Consider the following 19,808-nt stretch of genomic DNA (forward strand, 5'->3'; position numbering starts at 1 on the left):
CTTGTGTATTTTCTGCCCCAGCCCTAGATTCAGCCGTCTATCCAAGGAGTCATGGTTCCTTCCATTGGAGAATGGTGTTAGAAACCAAAATCTGGGTGCTAGGAGTACCGTTGCTACTGGTGTATTCTTGTTTCCAAGCCGTCGCAGGTGACGGAGCAGGGAAATATGTCTGTGTCGATAACTCACAAATATGTGCTTATCTGTGACTATTTCTGTAGGTGCTCCTCCATATCTGTATTGCGCTAAATATGCGTCCATAGTACTCCAACCGTGGGGGTGATTCTGACCCTTCCGCCTTGCTTGTCTGTAACCTCCTACTGCCCCAGTGGGAAACTGGGCTCTCACTGGCCATCCCCTCAGTCTGCTCAGTCGTTGGATTGCTGTATGCACGGGCAGTTTTTCCAGAGAATACGTACGCCCATGGGAGAAGGTGGTATCAACCACAAGTGGAGTGTTACTGTCCATTTTTGGAGTATGAAGCTACCTATTGAGTTTTAGGGACTCCACTCATATCCAGTGTTAGTGTAGCACCTTTCTCCACCACCTCCAGCAAGGTGTTTTTCATACATTTATAATATAGTAACATCCTTTTATCACATTCCTAATTCCGTCCTGTGATTCTGTGATAGCCTACAAAAATAGAAAAAAATCTGTTACATAATAATATATAAATGTATTTCTATATATATAATATATAATTTATATTAATATATAAAGATAAAAATCTATTTAATTTGCATATATTAAGGTTTACTTTCTGTGCTGGATAATTCTGAGTATTGATAAATGCATAGTTTCATGTATCTATCATTAAGGTATCCTGTGGAGTCCTTGAACTGTTCTAAAAAAAATCCCCTATGCTTCACCCATTCAAACCTGACCTCCTCTCTGCATCAGACCCCTGGCAGCTACAGATCTGTTTGTCCTTCTGTAGTTTTGTCTTTTTCAGAATGTCCTATAAATGGAATCACACAATACTTAAACTTTTTTACATTTTTTTAATACTACATCAATAAATTATGAAAGTATACTTTTTTCCTTTAGCTTTAGCAGTAGGCATTTAGGATTAATACACGACTTTGTGTGGCTTGATGGTCGATTCCTTTTTAATCTCTGAATAGTATTTCATCCTACATGAAGGACCCCACACTTGGCTTATGCATTCATCTCTAGAAGGGCAGCCTGGTTGTTTCTGTTTTTGGTAACTATGAATAAACCTGCGGTAAACATTCAACTGCAGGTTTTTATGTAGCCTGAAGTTTCATTTGGTCAATATCTAGGAAAAAGCGAAAGTCTTCGTCTCTTTTGATTTGCTGTTTGCGAGCCTGCCCAGTAAAAGATGCCGGTATGTTTTATTTTCCACGTGGGGATCTAGGGAGATCTATGCAGGATAAAACATGGGGACCGAGGGAGGATTCTGGATCATGGATGATCTTTATAGGTGCTTTAGATTTTTGCCTATTTCTGTTACCCCTGATGATAGCTTGAGTGATAGGAGATCCATTTCCGACATAGCATGATTGAACCCCAAATTCCAGTTTCTGGCCTATCCTGGTTTTTCCCTTTATTTTGACCAACTCAGCTCTTAACTTTGAAATAAGAAATGGTAATTTCCCTGTGTGGAGAGAGAAGCTGTAGACCTGAACATACTAGCTCCCTGTGCTAGAAATGAATTTTATTGTAGCCCTTGTGGGCTGTGTGTCCACTGTTGGCCACCGAAGTTACCATCCAGATCTGGTGGGAGTAGGTCCTTGGGGGAGAAATGACTGGGGACTGGGGGGTTGGGCTTCACTTAGCACATTGAAAATGGGAGTGAGAAGAACCACAGTGGTGAGTCCCCCATGGAAGGGATGAAGCATAGATGGGGGGTGGAGAGAGTGTTGCTTGAAGGAAGGGGAGTGTTCGTGACAGATGCAGAAAGAGACCGACAGAGCACTACTAACAGTCAGTTGAAGAAAAAGCAGATATGATGTTCATAAGCAAGGGCGCTGAGGTAATTCCTGCCTCCTACACACTGGCCAAGATTGAACATTGTCCAGAGCTAATGAGGAAAAAAAAAAAAAAAGGAAAAGCCAGCTCTGAAAGTATCTATTTTTATTTTAACATTTATGAATGTATGCTTTGGTTTTTGCTAGGGAGATGTGTTTTGCATTATTGATTTGAATCCTAATCCCAGAGTAATTATTTCTAGTCCAGAGTCTAAAACAGTGGATTCCCCTAGTGAGGGTACAGTGGGAGCATCTGGAGACATTAACTAAAAAAACAACAAAAACAACACAACAAAGGGACCAGCCTGCAGACACTATATACCCTGTAAACTCTATACTCTGTAAATACCAGATACTCTGATTCATCTAGGATTAGAACCAGGAATTTGTATATTTAAAAATAAGCTCCCCTGAGAGTTCGGGGGTGTGGGTGTGTCTTGATCCCTTAATTCCAAGGTTAACCCTGCTCTTGGAATTAAGTGTGCTTATTAGAACACTTCGCTGAATTCATAGGGAATTTGAGACCCAGTTAAATTCCTGTTAGCAGAGGTTCTAGAATCTCCGACGGTGGTTGCTGCCTTGTACACCCCTCGGTTCTTTTCCTCACTCAGTTTCTCTTCAGGACTTGCAGTTCCGCTTCTGAACCCCAGACAGGAATGGGGGCCCTGATTCTATCCTCTGTCCTTTGTCTTCCGGATAAAGGTTTAGTGCCTCTGGCTAGATGCTCGCTCTCCTCTAGTCAAGCTTGCTTTCTTTTTTCCCTTTATCTTTTTGCCACATCTCTTTGATGCCGAGGACTGCTGGCTTTCACTGCCCCATTTGTATCCTACATTCACGATACCACGTTTTTTCCCGATTGTTCTCCTGTATCTGCACCAATGGGCATATGAGTTAAGGGTCAGCTCTCCCTTTCTGCATCCTACATCATTAGCTTTGCAAAGACATGTGGTAGCTGGTTCACCCAATGTTAGAAATTGTAGGTTTAGTAAAATGCCGGCTTTAGTAACATTTTTCTCTCCCATCATACTAGCACCAGAAATCCTAATAATCATCTGAGGACAGAGTTGGCCTAGGGGGAGATAAAGTGGGCCGGAGAGTGAGTTCGCAGCTTCCGTGGGAAGCAGAAATTTATTCTTGTGTGCGAGCTTTCATGGAGCAGAGTCATTGTACGATCTTTACAAAGGCGAGGGCAGGAGGGATTTCAGCCTCAGAACAAACAGAGCAGTGACAAATGATCCTGATTCTTCGGAGTTACTGTGCTGAGGGACTGGTGCCCAGAAACTTTTTGACTGAAGATACCCCTGATTGCCCTCAATTTTCCACTTTTCCTTCTGTTTTTCCCGAGTCTGTGTACTTCCTGGAGTGTCTCATACCCTGACTTCTCTGTGCACATCTGTACCTCTCACTGTTCATTTCTCTGTTTGTGTGTTTGTGTTCACACCCTTTCTTCATTATCCCGATTCTTGGTCCTACCTATTAACGAAACCAACAGTGCAAACCTGCCAAGCATTTAAAAATTGGATTCTCTTAATTTGTCATTTTTTTCTGTTTTTGTGTCCTATTTAAGCTTATTGTTTTAGACGGCAAATTAATCAGGAGACTCTAACTTGTTGCAAATCTAATAAAACTTCTAGAAGGTTCTCCGTGATCTTTGGGATTGGAGCTGGACCACGCTGGATCGGTGTTGAACTACAGGAAAAGGTTTACTAATCCCGAGATGTGTACGTGACGTTGTAGAGAATGTTTGTCTTCTGTAAGAGTTTGCAAGGATTTTGTTGCATCGGCGTGAACATTTAGGTACCATTCTAGGCGCTGGTGATCAGGGAGGAAAACTAAGTGGGGAGACAGACCACAGAAACATACAAATAACAAAAATAGCAGCTTCAGAGAGACATATGCTGTGGAGAGAAACAAGACCGTGGAATGTACAAGAGGGTGGGAAGGGCTTAAATAATGAATGTGTTCATAGTAATTTTTAATTCATTTAAATAATTATAATGGAATTTCTATTTGACCAGAGTGTTTCAGTAGTATTTCTGGATTCAGAGTTCAAGAATGAATTTTTTTTTTTTTAACCCTATGCCCTGAGGTGCTGGAGGTTGATGAAAGTTCAGGCTTCTCTACTCACGTCTCGGTAGCCATCACCTCGAGAAGGTGGCGGCCATGCTGTGTCCTAGTATTTCGGGCAGGAAACAGTTCCAGTGGCTCTTCCCATCGCACACGTACTTGGTGGGTGCTCTCTCTGTACCAGGCCTGTGTGGCTTCTAGAGATCGGACAGTGAGTAAGGCAGACCTAATTTCTGCTCCCCTGGACCGTCCGTCTTAGGAAGCTCGTGGCAAGACTGATGACGTGAGGAATAGAACCTCACTGCTTAGTGTGCAGAGTAGAAGGCTGCTGACGGGTGGCCATTGGAAGACAGCCATTCCAGGAGAAGCGGGAATGTCGCCCCCAGAAAGGCTGAGAAATTTGGGATTCAGAACTCTTCTGTGTGATAATAGGGAGAACCCTATCAGAAAAAAAAAATCCTAAGTCAAATGCATCCTTAGACTTTCTCCTACACACTCCTGTAGTTGACCAATATCATTCTGTTTTACAGATGAAATCTTTAAAGCCCCCATTGGAAGTGACTTACCCAAGATCGCTTAGCTAGTGAATGATGGATTTGGATGAGTAGAGCTTTGATAACTAGAGAAGAAACTCGTTCTTCTTACCATGCCACGTTTTTTGTTTCTGAAAACAGTAACTTTAACACATCTCCTATTTAAAAGAACCATCCCTGTTTCTTAAACAAAAACAAATCCCAAATCACCGTGTGCGTGCACATGCCTGTATTACCGGAAACTGCTGTCTAGTCCTCTACAGTACTTCAGCCAACACCTTGAACTAAAAGACGTCTTATAAATAACCTTTGCTAATGGTGATTCTGGCCATGGAAGTATTTTTCTTTGGAGGTGCAGGGAGAGGGGGGGAGGCACCCAGAGAGCTAGGGTTTTGAATTGCTAAAAATGGGAGGAATCCAGCTTCTCCTTCTATCTTAGCACGGTTCTTGGTGTGTTTCCTTATCATCTACTCGTCTTTCTCTTCCCCTGGCTTGTGGGTACGTGGTGCTTAGATGCTGTGTTTAATCCTTTGTAAGCACCCCAATAAGCCAGAGGGCCTGGAAGCATAGGTGTCGGAGAAATGCTGCTTGAAGGACAAAGACTGAGGAGCTCTTCCAGAGGAAGGACAACTAAGGACACGAGACAAATTCCATGAATAGTCCTGGGTTGGATCCTATACTAGGAAGTAACTGTGGAGAACATTATTGGGACAATGACCAAAGCTGGAATATGGACTGTGGGTTAAATAATACTGTACTAGAGTTAAATTTCCTCACTTTAAAATTGTACTATGGTGGGGTGCCTGGTGGCTCATTTGGTTCAGCGTCTCCCTTCGGCTCAGGTCATGATCCTGGGATTCTGGGATCGAGCCCTGGGTCGGGCTGCTGGTCAGTGGGGAGCCTGCTTCTTCCTCTCCCTCTGCCCCTTCCCCCCAAGTACATGTGCTCGCTCTCTCTCATCTTGAAAAAAAAATTAAATTTTATTGTGGTTATGTACAGGGGGTTCCCTATTAGGAAATACACACTGAAGTATTTAAGGAAAAAGGAGTAGGATGTGTACCATTTACTCTCAGATTGGGGGGAGGGTGGGGTGGGGAGAGAATGAGAATATAAACAGATGGGATAAACTGTTAATAAGTTGGTGAATCTTGGTAAAAGTCTATGGGAGTTTTTGGGACCATTCTTGCAGTTTTTCTGTAAGTTTGAAATCATATCAAAATAAAATATTTCCAAAAGCTGTTGAATAAAATTATAATTAAGTAAGTCCAGAGGGACTTTCTATTTCTATTTGATTATAGTTCTAATTTAAAAAAACTCAAACTTAAACTAAAACCCATGAATGAGTTTCACTGTGTTTTATTTTTTCTAATACCAGCCATGGAAGCACCAAATTTTACATGTATAGTCAGTGTCCAGATTGGAGCCCATTTATGGAGAGCATTTCCTCAAGTTTTGTGGTCTGACTTTTTAACCTGATGCAGTGATAAGGACCTGGAAGAAGAAATTAGAATAGTTTTCGGAACATTATCCCACTCTGTTTATCTAATATTGCAAAGAACAGATAGCACAATGGGTGGTTCATTCCTCGTCTCCCAGATCATGTTACTGTTTTCCCACATAGACACACCCTCAAGAACGGGAGCTTCCATTCCCAAACAATGAGGATGCTAAAACTGCCGACTGCTCGCACCGCCTGTGAGTGCACTTGCCGGGTGCTCCAGCAAATGACATCTGCACCAGGACCCCCTCCTTTCTTCTTGTCATCCTTTTACTCTTATGCCATGTCTGGCTTCCCAAATACTTTTGCCGATTTCAAAGGCCTCATCAGTCATTGACATAATCTCTTCTGTAGACTGTGATTTTTTGGATTGCTTCCCTGACGTTTTAAATACCCAGGGTAAATTATTTTTCAGTCCGTCTTCAGTCATTAGATACCGTGGCTTTGGGCTCTACAGGTGTTTCCGTATTTAGCAGCAGTGCTTTCTGCCTCTCTCTCTGGCGGTGTGGACGGTGAACCAGAGCGCTCACCCGAAGGGGGACGTCACACTAAGTAGCTATGGAGAGTTTAAGTTGAGCGAATAGGAGTTTAAAGTGAACTGTTTAGAAGGTCGTGGAAAATCCTGTGATGACCATTATCTACGGTTACGATGACTGTAACGGCCCATTTGTTCAAATTCATGACCGGTCAGAACATTGAGCACATGCTAGATGCTCATTTTCTTTCTTCTTGGGCACATGGAATACTTTCTGAAGACTGTATCCATGTTAAATATCTGTGTAATTCTTTAAAATCTTAATTGTTGCATAGATATGACTCTTGCCAAAGGTAGTGAATTATATTCAAGTGTGAAATTTGGTTAGGATCATAAGCAGACCCGTGAGGCAGAGACGTGTCATTTCATGTCTTCTTGGGTCTTCTTAGCCCCCCCCCCCCCCCCGCCCTGCACCATCCCCACACACATTTCCATGTCGTTACGTACACCTTGCAATCTTGATCCTTATGGGGCACAGGTTTTAATTAAGCGATGGGCTGATGGGAGGCGGGAGTCCAGGTAACAGTGGTCCTCAGAGACCAGTGTCCTTGTTCCCCCATAAGTATGGTGAGCAAATAGGGGGCGTCAGTGAGGTAGAGTAACCCCAGAGGAGCTGACCTGCTCTTGGCTTCCTCCTTGTCTTATTTACCAAGTGTTTGGGTAGTTCTGGTGAGTGAAATGGGGATGTGAGCAAGCTCTCCTGCAGCATCGGTTCTGGGGACCACAGAAATTAAGTCTATCGCTTCACTCTTTGTTTTAAGAGAAGGTCTCCTGTGTTGTGAGATTGGCACTTACAACCAGGTCACCATGGTCACAAAGCTTAAAAAAAAAAAAAAGAAAAATCTATTTGCTTTTGACAGCACCAGGCCAACCACTCCATTGTCAGGGGGATAGAAAAACAAACCATGTTGACCGTTGACATCCTCATGGATGCTGGAAAGGAAATAGAAGTATTCTAGTGAGTCCTGGGAATAGGCCAGAGAGAGAAAAGCCAATATTGGTTTTTGTGTTTTGTTTTTTCCTTTTGATTATGACTTTTTCTACAATGCACTGAAGAAGTGCTTTGAAAACAATGTGACATCTTTCCTTGATGATGAATTTGAGATCTTACAGCTCGGTAATATCTTCTTCCTGTGAATTCCTAGATTTGGTTGACCTTTGGATGATGCATTTTTGTTTGCTTTCAAATATTAAGAAAGATTCCTCATATAACCTTTTGTTTTCCTTTGGAGTTAGGGAGTGGTGGGGGAAGTGATCAACATTTATGGGAAAAAGCAGGGCTCTGAATTCAGACATTTTTGTGTTACATCTCCTTTGGGTCAAATAGTTCCTACGCTGCTTATTAAGATATCTGTAAGAGTAAGCGGAGCCTTGGCTGCTCCTTCCTTCCTCCTGCGCCTCCTGCCTCTTGTGGTTTTTCCTCCCTCCCCTCCCTGAGAAGTCCCGTGTCCTCCTGTGCTCTCTTGTGGTGACCCCGGGGACAGGACATGCTCATCAGGCACTGATGAGAAATGATTCTCGCTGAGACAGTTTAGAGACTAGATCACGGTGTTTGTAGGATCCGCTTGTGCACTAGATCACGGTGTTTGTAGGATCCACTTGTGCACTAGATCACGGTGTTTGTAGGATCCGCTTGTGCACTAGATCACGGTGTTTGTAGGATCCGCTTGTGCATTTCCGTGGAAGTACCATGTTCTGCGTCACCTCTTTGTTCTTCTTCTGCCCCAAATACAAATACAATGATTGTGATTTTCACTAAAACCTTCCAGCCTCCGGCCCTCCTTCCCATGCATTTGTGGTATGTGACCTATTGTGATAATGACAAATGTGGCTTACTGTTTTCTGCTTGGCTGAGTGCTTTTATTAGCTATTACTTCACTTCATTCCTTCTTAAATTTTCCTCTTCGGTCCCTCTGCTAATTGCCACATAGAAGAGGATTTAACACGCACCTACACGGCCTGTCACTGTTGCCGCCACCGCCGCCTTGGCTTTGGGGTTGTAACAATTTAAGAACTTGAAGGCAGAGGCTTGTTAATATACAGTCCATGCTTTCTGCGTTACCTGCATTTCCCTCCTGATGAGCCCCTTCATATTTCAGTTAAGATTTAAAGCAACCTAAATATTCATTTATTCATTCATACATGTATTCAGCAAATATTCATTGCTCACTGGGCCCATTGTGTAGGTTCTGATTTGCTCGGCCAAGTAGATGGAATGCCGTGTAAGTTAATTGTAGACCATTCGTTCTCTTCTTCTCTTTGGACCTCTGAAGCATCGTTTTCTGAGTCTCGGGTCAAGAGGCTGTAATACAGAGAAGAGTCTGCCCTAGTTCGTTAGTGTATCTTACTGTTAGACTTAGGCGTCCAGTATTATAAACTGTAAAGCTTTCGTGTCAATAGACTGGAACCTTCAGGTCTTCTTAGTAATGCCCACGCTGGAGATTTTTGCAAAGAAAGAATTCAAAACAAGAAAAAGAAACATTAAATAATGGCTTGGTGGTGTTTACTGAATGCCCTTCATAATGGCAAAGTAATGGCAATAACCTGGAGTCAGACTATGAAGAAATGGTGAATTAAGAGGTAAGTCTCTTCCGAGAACATGATAGAGCTGTTGTGTCATGAATGAGAGCATTGTGGCAAGAGGACGCTGTAGCCTGGGGGAATGTTGGTGATGTTGTCATAGCTCTGGTTCCCCAGAAACAGACTCCGGTGAAGATTTGTGCTCAGGATTCCTCGGGATCAATGGCCCAACCAGGCCAACGTCATTAGGTTTCAAGTCCTGAGAATACTGCCGTGCGGCTCACCGCCCCTTCAGTCGTCCTTCTTTCTGAGTGTTGGATAGTGTGGGTTTGCACCTTTGCATCTCACCACACCCCCTCCTTGTGAGGCTGGGAAGAAAACCGAGTGGGTGTGCGGGGGGCTGGGCCGGTGGGCGTGTGCAGTCACAGCAAGGATCTTGGCTCAGCTTTTCAGACTTGCCTTCCAGGAGGCGAGGAAGAGACTATCATTGTGCTCCAGCTCACCTCCAACACTGGCCGTCTTTGGGTGCACGCTGCCCTGGGGAGGGGCAGGGCATCGGGCCAGGGAGCTTTCTTCAGCTGGAGGCAATGTCCAGAGCAAGACTCCAATGAGAGCTGACTGCTATGATTACCTCCAGCATCTGCTAGAGAGAAAATATTACGTGAAAAGTGGCAAAAGCAGAGTGTTTTGGTGTACATGATAGACCTAGCTGTGTAGAGAACCTGTGGGCGTACACGGCAATCTGAGGGACACAGAGAAAACGGACACAGCTGTGTTATAAGAGGGAGAGAAGTCGAAAGAACATAACCCTCTCCCCAAATAAACCACGAATCCAAGCAGAGTGTAGGTTTGCTTGTGATAACAGGAGATCTCTGGCGTATATTGTCTCTCTTGATTCAAGAAGATGACTGTTTCTGTCAATTCTTGCTGGGTTCGGTTTCTCCCTCGTGTGCTGTTCGTGGAACACGATGAACAGAGCTCAGGGTTCCTGTCAGATTCACGTCCAGATGGTAACAGCCATGGATAGTTGCTGTGCTCGAGATGTTCCCATCATCCCTTCCCGGGGCACGTCCACCCACAGAAGAGCCAGTGGTTATGGGCTGGTGGCATTGCCCCGCTCCCCACCCTGCCCCACAGCCCTGAATTGTTTCCCTGCCCAGCCTAACATCTCATGTGTGCACGATCCCAAGAGAGCAGAGTACAAACAGCGTGGACGGAGCAGGGCAAATAAATCAAATCCAATCCTGAAAAACAGTCTGGAGCGCGGGCTCTAGTGAGGAGGAGTAAGTACAGACCTCCACTGCCCCGCCTCACAGCACACGCATGCACAGGACCACAAGCCCTGCAGAAAGGCATCTCCCATGGGCTCCCCGGTCCAAAGCAGACCTCTTGTGTCTCTGCTGCTCGCCTGTCTCCTTCCACGTCATGACTTGCAACGTCCTTCCCCAACACACCTGCCCTTCTTTCTCCTGCGCGCTTGCCTCTCCTATCTACTCACAGCGGTTCTCCTGAGCTGCCTTTAATGCATTTTGAATTCGTTCTCTGAAAACAAGATGGGAAGGCGGAGGAGAGCCTGTGAGCTATTTTCAGGTGCCTTTAAGGGTTTCTATGGGGGAGAGCAGAGGCTGTCCTAGAACCAGTGGACTAAAGTTACAGGAATAGATTTTGCCTCAGTGGAAGAAGGAAAGAACTTTTTGACTCCTAGGGTTGCTGTTGGGAGAGCAAGTTTCAGAAGCTCCTCCTCATGGGGGGTGTTGAGTAGAGAAGGGGGCTGTGTATGAGGACCATTGGGTTTTCAAGGAGGCTGGATGGCTGCAGTGCAATTCCAGTGTGCCCGGTGACCACGTGTGCTGGTCTTCTGTGAAACCGTATCACTAGAAATTCTCTTTTAAACAAACATAGACATAATCTCATGCTGTTATCCTCCAGAAATATAAAACCATTAGGATTGCTTCTTTGGGAATGCTGTGAAGTCTGCCCTATGTTACTGTGAAAGTCACGTTCGGATGTACGGTGCACTGCTTTCTGTCACCCTTAAAATCTGATGCTATTTGGCCAAGGAGACACCTATTTCACCTTTGGCTAACTATTACCTAATTCATTTGGAAGGTTGTAAACATTTTCAGATTCCCATCGACTTTCTTTACTACAACACAGCTTTCGTTCCAGAAATGAATCCTTTCTGTACGAATTGAACAGAAGCATAGCTCCCAAGACCAGGTTGGAGCCATTGAGGAGGGCGGATCACAATTTAGCGATTGTAGAAGCATAATAATGAAAGAGGCATTAGCCATGATTAGCAGCTTTGAGTAAGCCCTCTGCCGATCCATCCTGGTGGAAGTGAGGCTCTCCGGCTGCCGTTGTGGTGGCCTCTGTTGTGAGCAGGGCCAGTCACCATCTAGAGAAGCCACAGTCCATGCACGTGCATCATACCTCCTCCTCTACCTTCGCAGCCATCAGGGAAGGATGAGTGAAGTGCGGGTATGAGGATGAGTACGTCTCTGCAGGGAGATTCCAAAGCCTGCGAGCCCCTGCCGTATTCTTGCGGAAGCGGGTGCCGGTGTGAGTACCCGGCAGGCTGGTGCATGCCCAGCTCCTCTGGGAATTAGCTTGTGTGGGTGTTTCTCTGAATCCACACTGCCCTGCTGCTGGGCTTCGGGCTTATCGTCTTCCAATGCTGGGCGCCGGGGTGCTTGGGAGGGAAGGCTGGAAATGCAAGAAGCCCTTTGTCACCAGCCAGGTGGCCAGCTTGTGACAGCAAACATAGCACAGAGCTCTGATGAGGTTGCTTGACGGCCCCGTGCTGACCTGAGTCCGTGCACTCGCGGCTTCTCACCTGCGGCTGGCTGCTGGCAAAGGAACAGGCATTCCTGATTAAGCGCTCAAGCACTCGCACGGATCGCGTGGCTCGTTCCGCAGCACTTTGACACGCCTGCGCAGAAGGGCCTGCCGGCAGGTGCGCAACGCCAGGAGAAATCAGCGGAAAATTATACAAAGTAGCACAGTGTAGTTGTTACGTGTGTTATGTAGTGTGCTCCTCATAGATTTTACATGTAAGGCTTGTGACACACGGCTGCATTTATTTATTATTTATTCTTTTATCTGTTACTAAAAAAAAAAAAAAAATCCAGTGTGGGCAAGCCAGTGTGCGGGTGATGAGAGTTCCAACACTGGTCTTTACTTTGCTTCTCTGAAACTCCGTGTGCGTTTCTCTTCCAGGGACTTTGTGTCACGTTCTTTTTGTCTGGAATGGTTTCTTGCTTTCTGTTCCTTCCGGGTTGCCTAGATGACTTATTTATCCCTCAGATATGTCACTTTTAAAGGACACTTTCTTTGACCCAGGGGACTACACTGGGTCCCTGGTACATGCTGGCAGGCACTGTGCCCCTATCACAACACTCCCCATCTGGTTTCTTTTGGATTATTGCTGGAGTATACGTCCGCCTTCGGGATTGGCCCATCTTTCATGTAGCTCAGGAAAGGGAAGATCCCGGTCTGCGCCGGTCGCTGTAGCACTCCCAGTACTCAGCCCTGAGACGGACACTGTGCTCTCTCTCTTTTATACAAAGGAAAGAATAAATGTTGAATAGGATGTAACTCTTGTCTTCAGATAGGTCACGTCTGGCCGAGGGGTGGACAGACATGCAAATATTGTGTGATAGATGCTAGAGGGTAATCACAGTGTGCTGCAGAGGCCCAAAAGCAGAGGCCACTATCTCAGGGTGAGTGTCAGGGAAAGCGTGCCTGAGGAGTGGAGGCGCGAGGATCTGTAAGGTGAGTCTTAGCAGACTGCTCGCTGAATGGGTTAGGAGAACAGCATTCCGTTAGAGAAACAAAATAAAAAGCTAGCACATACGGGAGCCCATGTAGGAGATGGGGATTGCTGGGCATTTAGGGAAATTCCCAGTGGTTCCTGATGGCTTGTGTGGGGATGTGGAATTGGGCAAATTGGAGGAGATGAAGATCGGCCCAGAGAAAAGGCTGGATGGAACTTTGCTGAGCTCATATTTTATTCCAAAGGCTGTGGATAATCCTGGGAGGGCTTAATGCAGAGAAATGACATGTAAGATTTATGATCCTGAAGAATGTATGGACAATGGATTGCAGAGAGATTGGAAAGCAGAAAAGTTAATTACAGGGCTGTTGAAATAATTCTGGTCTGTGGATCACGGTGACCTGAACAAAGTGTATGTGCACACACACACAGACACACACATACACATATTATGTTTTTTTGTTTTGTTTTATTTTATTTTATTTTAAGATTTTTTGTTTGTTTGAGAGAGATCACAATTAGAGAGAGAGAGACGGGGGGAAAGCAGGCTCCCAGCTGAGCAGAGAGCCCGATGCGGGGCTCAATCCCAGGACCCTGGGATCATGACCTGAGCCGAAGGCAGAGGCTTTAACCCACTGAGCCACCCCGGCGCCCCCACATATGTTTTTACTAAAATAAAATTGTACTCTAAACATTCTGACAGTTTTAATTTAGCTTTGTATCTTACCAACTCAAATACATCTTTATGTCTTTTCCTGTGTTGGTTTGCCTCTTTTAATTAAAGAATGCATGTACTCTCCTAGATTTTCTTCTACAATATTTATTGTTTGGTCTTTTACATCTTAACCTTCTAATTGATCTTAAAATTTGATTTTGTTTGTGATGTGAGATGGAATTTAATTTTGTTTTCCACAAACAGCTGGTGCTGTTTATTAGGTAAACCGTTCTTTCCCCATTGAATTAAAATGCTATTTTGTGCTACATTAAAACTTCTCATATATACAGATTTACTTCTGAATTCTGTGTTCTGACTCAGTGTCTTTGTTTATTCCTGTGGACATAACAAAGGTAGTTGGAGTCCATTTCATTTATTCTAGTATCTGGTTCCTCGCAGGAATCTTTCTATTCAAGCATTTTGGAGCTATTCTAAGCATTTTTTCTTACATATGAATCTTAAAATGATTGTACTGGTTAGAAGTCTTGTTGAGACTATAATAAGAAATGCATTAAATTTATACATTAATTTTGGGAGAATTGGTAGTTTTATAATAGAAGGTCTTCATGTTCTAAAATATGGAACATTTTTCCATTTGTTGGGTTTTGTTTGCCGTGTTAAGATTTTATAGTTTTCTTAATATAAGTTCTATGCCTTTCTCATGAAATATAGGACTTCACAGTTTTTATTTCTACTTTGAATATTTTCCCATTTCTACTTGTATATTCTTACTGCTAATACAGAGAAAAACTATTGATCCTACATTTCATATTCCACTACTTTACTACAGTTTTAAAATTCCAGTGGTTTTCTTTCTCTAGAAAATGTGTGTTATAAATGTTTTGAGCACCGAAGGGAAGAGGAAAGAAAGCAAGTAAACAAGAGAGAGCCTCCAAATTAGAAGACTTTCTAAATGTACAGTCTTTTTCATGATCAGAAAGACAATTTTACCCTTCAGTGTGTACCAATTATTTATTTACATATCTCCTAGAATTTGCTGGAAACTGCAACATAATATTGGATAATGGTGATAGCAAACACATTGATCTCATCTCTGATTTTAGTTGAAACATTTCTAATGTTTTATCCTTTAAACAAAGCTTTGATCTGATTTTTGGAAAGCAATATTTATTATATTTAATAATTTCTTTATATCCTTACTTTATTGAAAAAATTTTTTTAAATTTAATTTTATTTTTTTCAGAGTTCAAAATTCATTGTTTATGCACCACACCCAGTGCTCCATGCAATATGTGCCCTCCTTGATACCCACCACCGGGCTCACCCCCCACCCCAAAACCCTCAGTTTGTCTCTCACAGTTTTTTGGACTTTTCAAAAACTACTGATAAAATCATTTTCTCAATTTTTTGAATGTGATAATTTTTGCTGATAGATTTTCTGATATAGAACTACCTCTTTCTTTCTTTCTTTTTTTTTTTTTTTTTTTAAGTTTTTTAAAAAGTAATCTCTGTACTCAACATAGGGGTTGAACCCACGACCCTGAGATCGAGAGCTGCATTCTCCCCCGGACTGTGCCAGCCAGGCACACCATACCTTTTCGTTTCTGATATAAACAGTATTTGGTCAGAATGTATTCATCGATAAGTTTATAGATTCTATTTGCTATAGCTTCAGCAAAGACTGATAAGAGAAATAGGTTTTAGCATACTACATCAAGTTTTGGCATTAAAATTATGTGGCCTTCATAAAAATAATTGAGTAGTTTTAATTTTTTTCTATGGCCTGCAAATATTTAAATAACTTTCTAATTATTTATTTTAAAGACCAGGCAAAACCCAGATTGTCCATTTCTTGGTGAATTTTGGTCATTTATATTTTGCCATAAAATTATCTATTTAACATTACATTTATATGTTTGATGGCAAAACATTATGATTTTTTTGATTTCTCTTTTTCTTCTTTGTAAGTACCTATGTCATCTTTCTCCTTCCTAATTTAGTATATGTTTTCTCTCAATTTCAGCTTTTACCTATAAATTTTTAAAAAACTCAACACAGCTTTCTTAATTTGGAAGCTTTTTTTTTTTTTTATTAACATATAGTGTAGTGTTTGTTGCAGGGGTACAGGTCTGTGATTCATCAGTCTTAGACGAGTCACAGCACTCACCATAGCACATACCCTCCGCAGTGTCCATCACCAGCCACCCTCTCCCTCCCACCTGCCCTCCCCTCCAGCAACCCTCAGTTTGGAAGCTTTTTATTTGCTTTTTGCTGAAAACATTGATGACATAATCTTTGTTTAGAATACAGTTTTTGCTGTCAGGATTTGTATGAAGTAGTCTTTTCATCGATTTCTTAGAAGTTATCATTCTGATTTTGATTTTCTCTTTAATTCAAGAGAGTGTATTGCTTAACTTCTACATACATATGATTTTTGGTCATCTTTTTGTTATTTGTAATATTTATTACTTTTATTGCTATTAGAAAATGCGATCTGCAAAATCTTTACTGAAAATACATTATGGAAATTTTCTGGCCCAGTTTTTGAGGAATTTTTATAATTCTTCACATGCATACAAACACATATATACAAGTACATAGATCATTACATTGTATACGTATACATATGTGTGTTTGAATTTTGCTTGTTATTAAATTTTAATTTCATTTTTTCCTCTGTCTTGACTTTCTTATTAGTTTTTGCTTTTTATTGTTAATATGTATTCAATTAATCAATGACTTTGTTTTTTTAATCTCTGATCTTTTTGGTTCTGGCAAAGGCACATTCAAGTTTTCCAATATAATTTTATTTTTTAAAGTTTATTTATTGTTATGTTTTATGTATTTTTATTTACTTTCTCTATGATTTTGCTTTTTTGTCTATTAGAGCCATGGGTTCCTGAGAGACGTGTATTAAAGTTCCCCCAAGTAATTGCATAGAGTTCCTTTTTTCTTAAATTTTTAAGTATATAAGAGCTTTACTGAAATATAAATCACATACCTTACAGTTCACCCATTTAAAGTGTATGCTTCAGGGTTTTTAGTGTATTCATGAAGTTGTACAACCATCACTAAAGCAACTGGAGAACATTTTTATCGCTCCATAAAAACCATGTATACATCAGCAATCAGTTCCTAATTGTTTTTGCTTTGTGTATTTATCTACAATGTTGATTGTCTTATGGAGGTTTGTATCTCTGAGGTTTTTATAAATTGTGATTTTGTTATATAATGTCTCCCTTTATCCTGATTCACGTTTTTAACTTTAATTCTGCCTTGTTTGATGTTAATACTGCTCCTGGCTTGTAGTTTCTTGGAATTCTTTGCCTGCTGCCTACCTTTTATTTTTTTCCATTTTTTTATTTGTTTATTTACAGCATAACAGTGTTCATTGTTTTGGCATCACACCCAGTGCTCCATGCAGTATGTGCCCTCCCTATTACCCACCACCTGGTTCCTCAACCTCCCACCTCCCCGCCCCTTCAAAACCCTCTGGTTGTTTTTCAGAGTCCATAGTCTCTCATGGTTCATCTCCCCTTCCAGTTTCCCTCAACTCCCTCTCCTCTCCATCTCCCCACGTCCTCCGTGTTATTTGTTATGCTCCACAAATAAGTGAGACCATATGATACTTGACTCTCTCTGCTTGACTTATTTCGCTCAGCATAATCTCTTCCAGTCCCGTCCATGTTGATATAAAGGTTGGGTATTCATCCTTTCTGATGGAGGCATAATACTCCATTGTGTATATGGACCACATCTTCCTTATCCATTCGTCCGTTGAAGGGCATCTTGGTTCTTTCCACAGTTTGGCGACCATGGCCATTGCTGCAATAAACATTGGGGTACAGATGGCTCTTCTTTTCACTACATCTGTATCTTTGGGGTAAATACCCAGCAGTACAATTGCAGGGTCATAGGGAAGCTCTATTCTTAATTTCTTGAGGAATCTCCACACTGTTCTCCAAAGTGGCTGTACTAACTTGCATTCCCACCAACAGTGTAAGAGGGTTCCCCTTTCTCCACATCCTCTCCAACACACGTTGTTTCCTGTCTTGCTAATTTTGGCCATTCTAACTGGTGTCAGGTGGTATCCCAATGTGGTTTTAATTTGAATCTCCCTGATGGCTAGTGATGATGAACATTTTTTCATGTGTCTGATAGCCATTTGTATGTCTTCGTTGGAGAAGTGTCTGTTCATATCTTCTGCCCATTTTTTGATATGATTATCTGTTTTGTGTGTGTTGAGTTTGAGAAGTTCTTTATAGATCCTGGATATCAACCTTTTGTCTGTACTGTCATTTGCAAATATCTTCTCCCATTCCGTGGGTTGCCTTTTTGTTTTGTTGACTGTTTCCTTTGCTGTGCAGAAGCTTTTGATCTTGATGAAGTCCCAAAAGTTAATTTTTGCTTTTGCTTCCTTGGCCTTTGGAGACATATCTTGAAAGAAGTTGCTGTGGCTGATATCGAAGAGGTTGCTGCCTATGTTCTCCTCTAGGATCCACCTTTTATTTTTTAAATTGCTTCCTGTAAGTGGCACTCCTATGGGAGAAGTGAGATTTCCTGCCCCTGGATGGGAGGATTTGTTTACATTTACATAAATACATAATTTACTTGATTTTCTTTCTTTCATCTTGATTTCTGATTATGTATTTTGCATCTTTTTCCATTATTTTTTCCCTCCATTGATCAAGTTGAGTCAACATATGTATATATTTTTTTATCATAATTTGAAAGTTTTTTGTTTTTTTTTATTTTATTTTATTTATTTATTTGACAGAGAGAGAGAGAGGTCACAAGTAGTCAGAGAGGCAGGCAGAGAGAGAGGGAGAAACAGGCTCCCCACTGAGCAGAGAGCCCGATGCGGGGCTCGATCCCAGGACCCTGAGATCATGACCTGAGCCGAGGGCAGAGGCTTAAACCACTGAGCCACCCAGGCGCCCCCATAATTTGAAAGTTTGACTCTGCTTTCCCATTATTGGTTATCTTCCTTCTGCTGTTATTCAAATTAGACCCACATGTTTTCTCATTATTTTAAAAACAATTTATTACTTACTTTCCTCCTAAGACTATATTTTGTCTCTACTCACCCAAATGCCATTGAGAAGAGACTTTTAGAATGCTCGTACTTCCTTCCTTTCAACTACCTCCTCTATTTCCTTCCAGCTTCCCAGCCCCTGCATTTTACTGAGATGGTTTAGTTCCAGAGTATAGATAAAATGTACCCAACAGGAGTCAATAGTTTCTCTTTCCCTCTGTTTCAGTAACTTTCATTTAACATTCATATTACAAATTTACAGATAATCTGTCAATGTCCTGTGTGTGTGTGTGTGTGTGTGTGTAGTACATTTATCAGATTTATCAGTCAGTCCTGATGCAAACTACTGCCTTTGCATCTGCAGATTCAGGGTTTTCTACAGTTCAGGGGGACATTATCTCTTTTTGGTTTAGTTACATTTCTTCCTCCATCAGTTTCTTTTCGTCATTCTAGATCGCACTGTATTTAGACGTGGTACTTTTCACGAGTTGTCCTACTGAATCTGTGTATATTCAACAGAGAGATCACAGACAAATATAATACAAGGGAATATATACTATTTTGTATATGCTTTGTTTTTTGAAAGGAAAGAATAGCCACTAATAATACTGGAATGTAATTTTATGATCTGCTTTTTTTTTAAACTTAGATTAATTACATAACTTACGTATTAGAAATTTCCAAGCATATAACATTCAACACCCAATCATCTCTATTTCGTAGTTTCCATATGATGTTCTAATTTTTAGATTTGGTTTCCGGGTGAAAAACACATTCAGTTTGGCTTTACCTCCATTGTGTGATGTTTCCTGCTATTAAAATTTATATGCTATGCATATTTTAAAGCCTATCTTCGCATATTCTCAAAATTAAAAACTTGAGACTTAACCATCATAAATATTTTTGTCTCTAAATCACTTAATATGTGTCTGATAATGCCTGTTCCTTTGGGTATTCAAGAATTAATGTTAAATCTGTTAGAGGCTCCCCTGTTGTAATTCTTAGCAAATTCTTTAATAGCTCAAAGATATTAAAACCCTGTTTTTTACAAATCCGAGTATGTGTCCCATTTTCTTTATATCATAAACTTTAAAACCATTAACTAATCTTTGTTCACTTAGACTTAAAAACAAATACGTGACGTAAGTTGTGTTCTTTTTTGGAGGGGGACACAGATGTCA

At 41.7% G+C, this 19,808-nt stretch overlaps 1 protein-coding gene and 1 non-coding gene across 4 annotated transcripts in view; one reads left to right on the plus strand and one right to left on the minus strand.

Moving 5' to 3' along the window:
* Positions 1–19,808, plus strand: part of GUCY1A2 (guanylate cyclase 1 soluble subunit alpha 2) — a 297,534-nt gene that overhangs the window by 45,783 nt on the left and 231,943 nt on the right. The gene's annotated exons all lie outside the window — the stretch shown is intronic.
* LOC123950217 lies at positions 19,236–19,356 on the minus strand. The gene has a single exon (XR_006820207.1). It is a non-coding gene; the product is annotated as a small Cajal body-specific RNA 7 (non-coding RNA).

Source organism: Meles meles, chromosome 8, assembly GCF_922984935.1.
Source record: "Meles meles chromosome 8, mMelMel3.1 paternal haplotype, whole genome shotgun sequence".
Lineage (NCBI taxonomy): Eukaryota > Metazoa > Chordata > Mammalia > Carnivora > Mustelidae > Meles > Meles meles.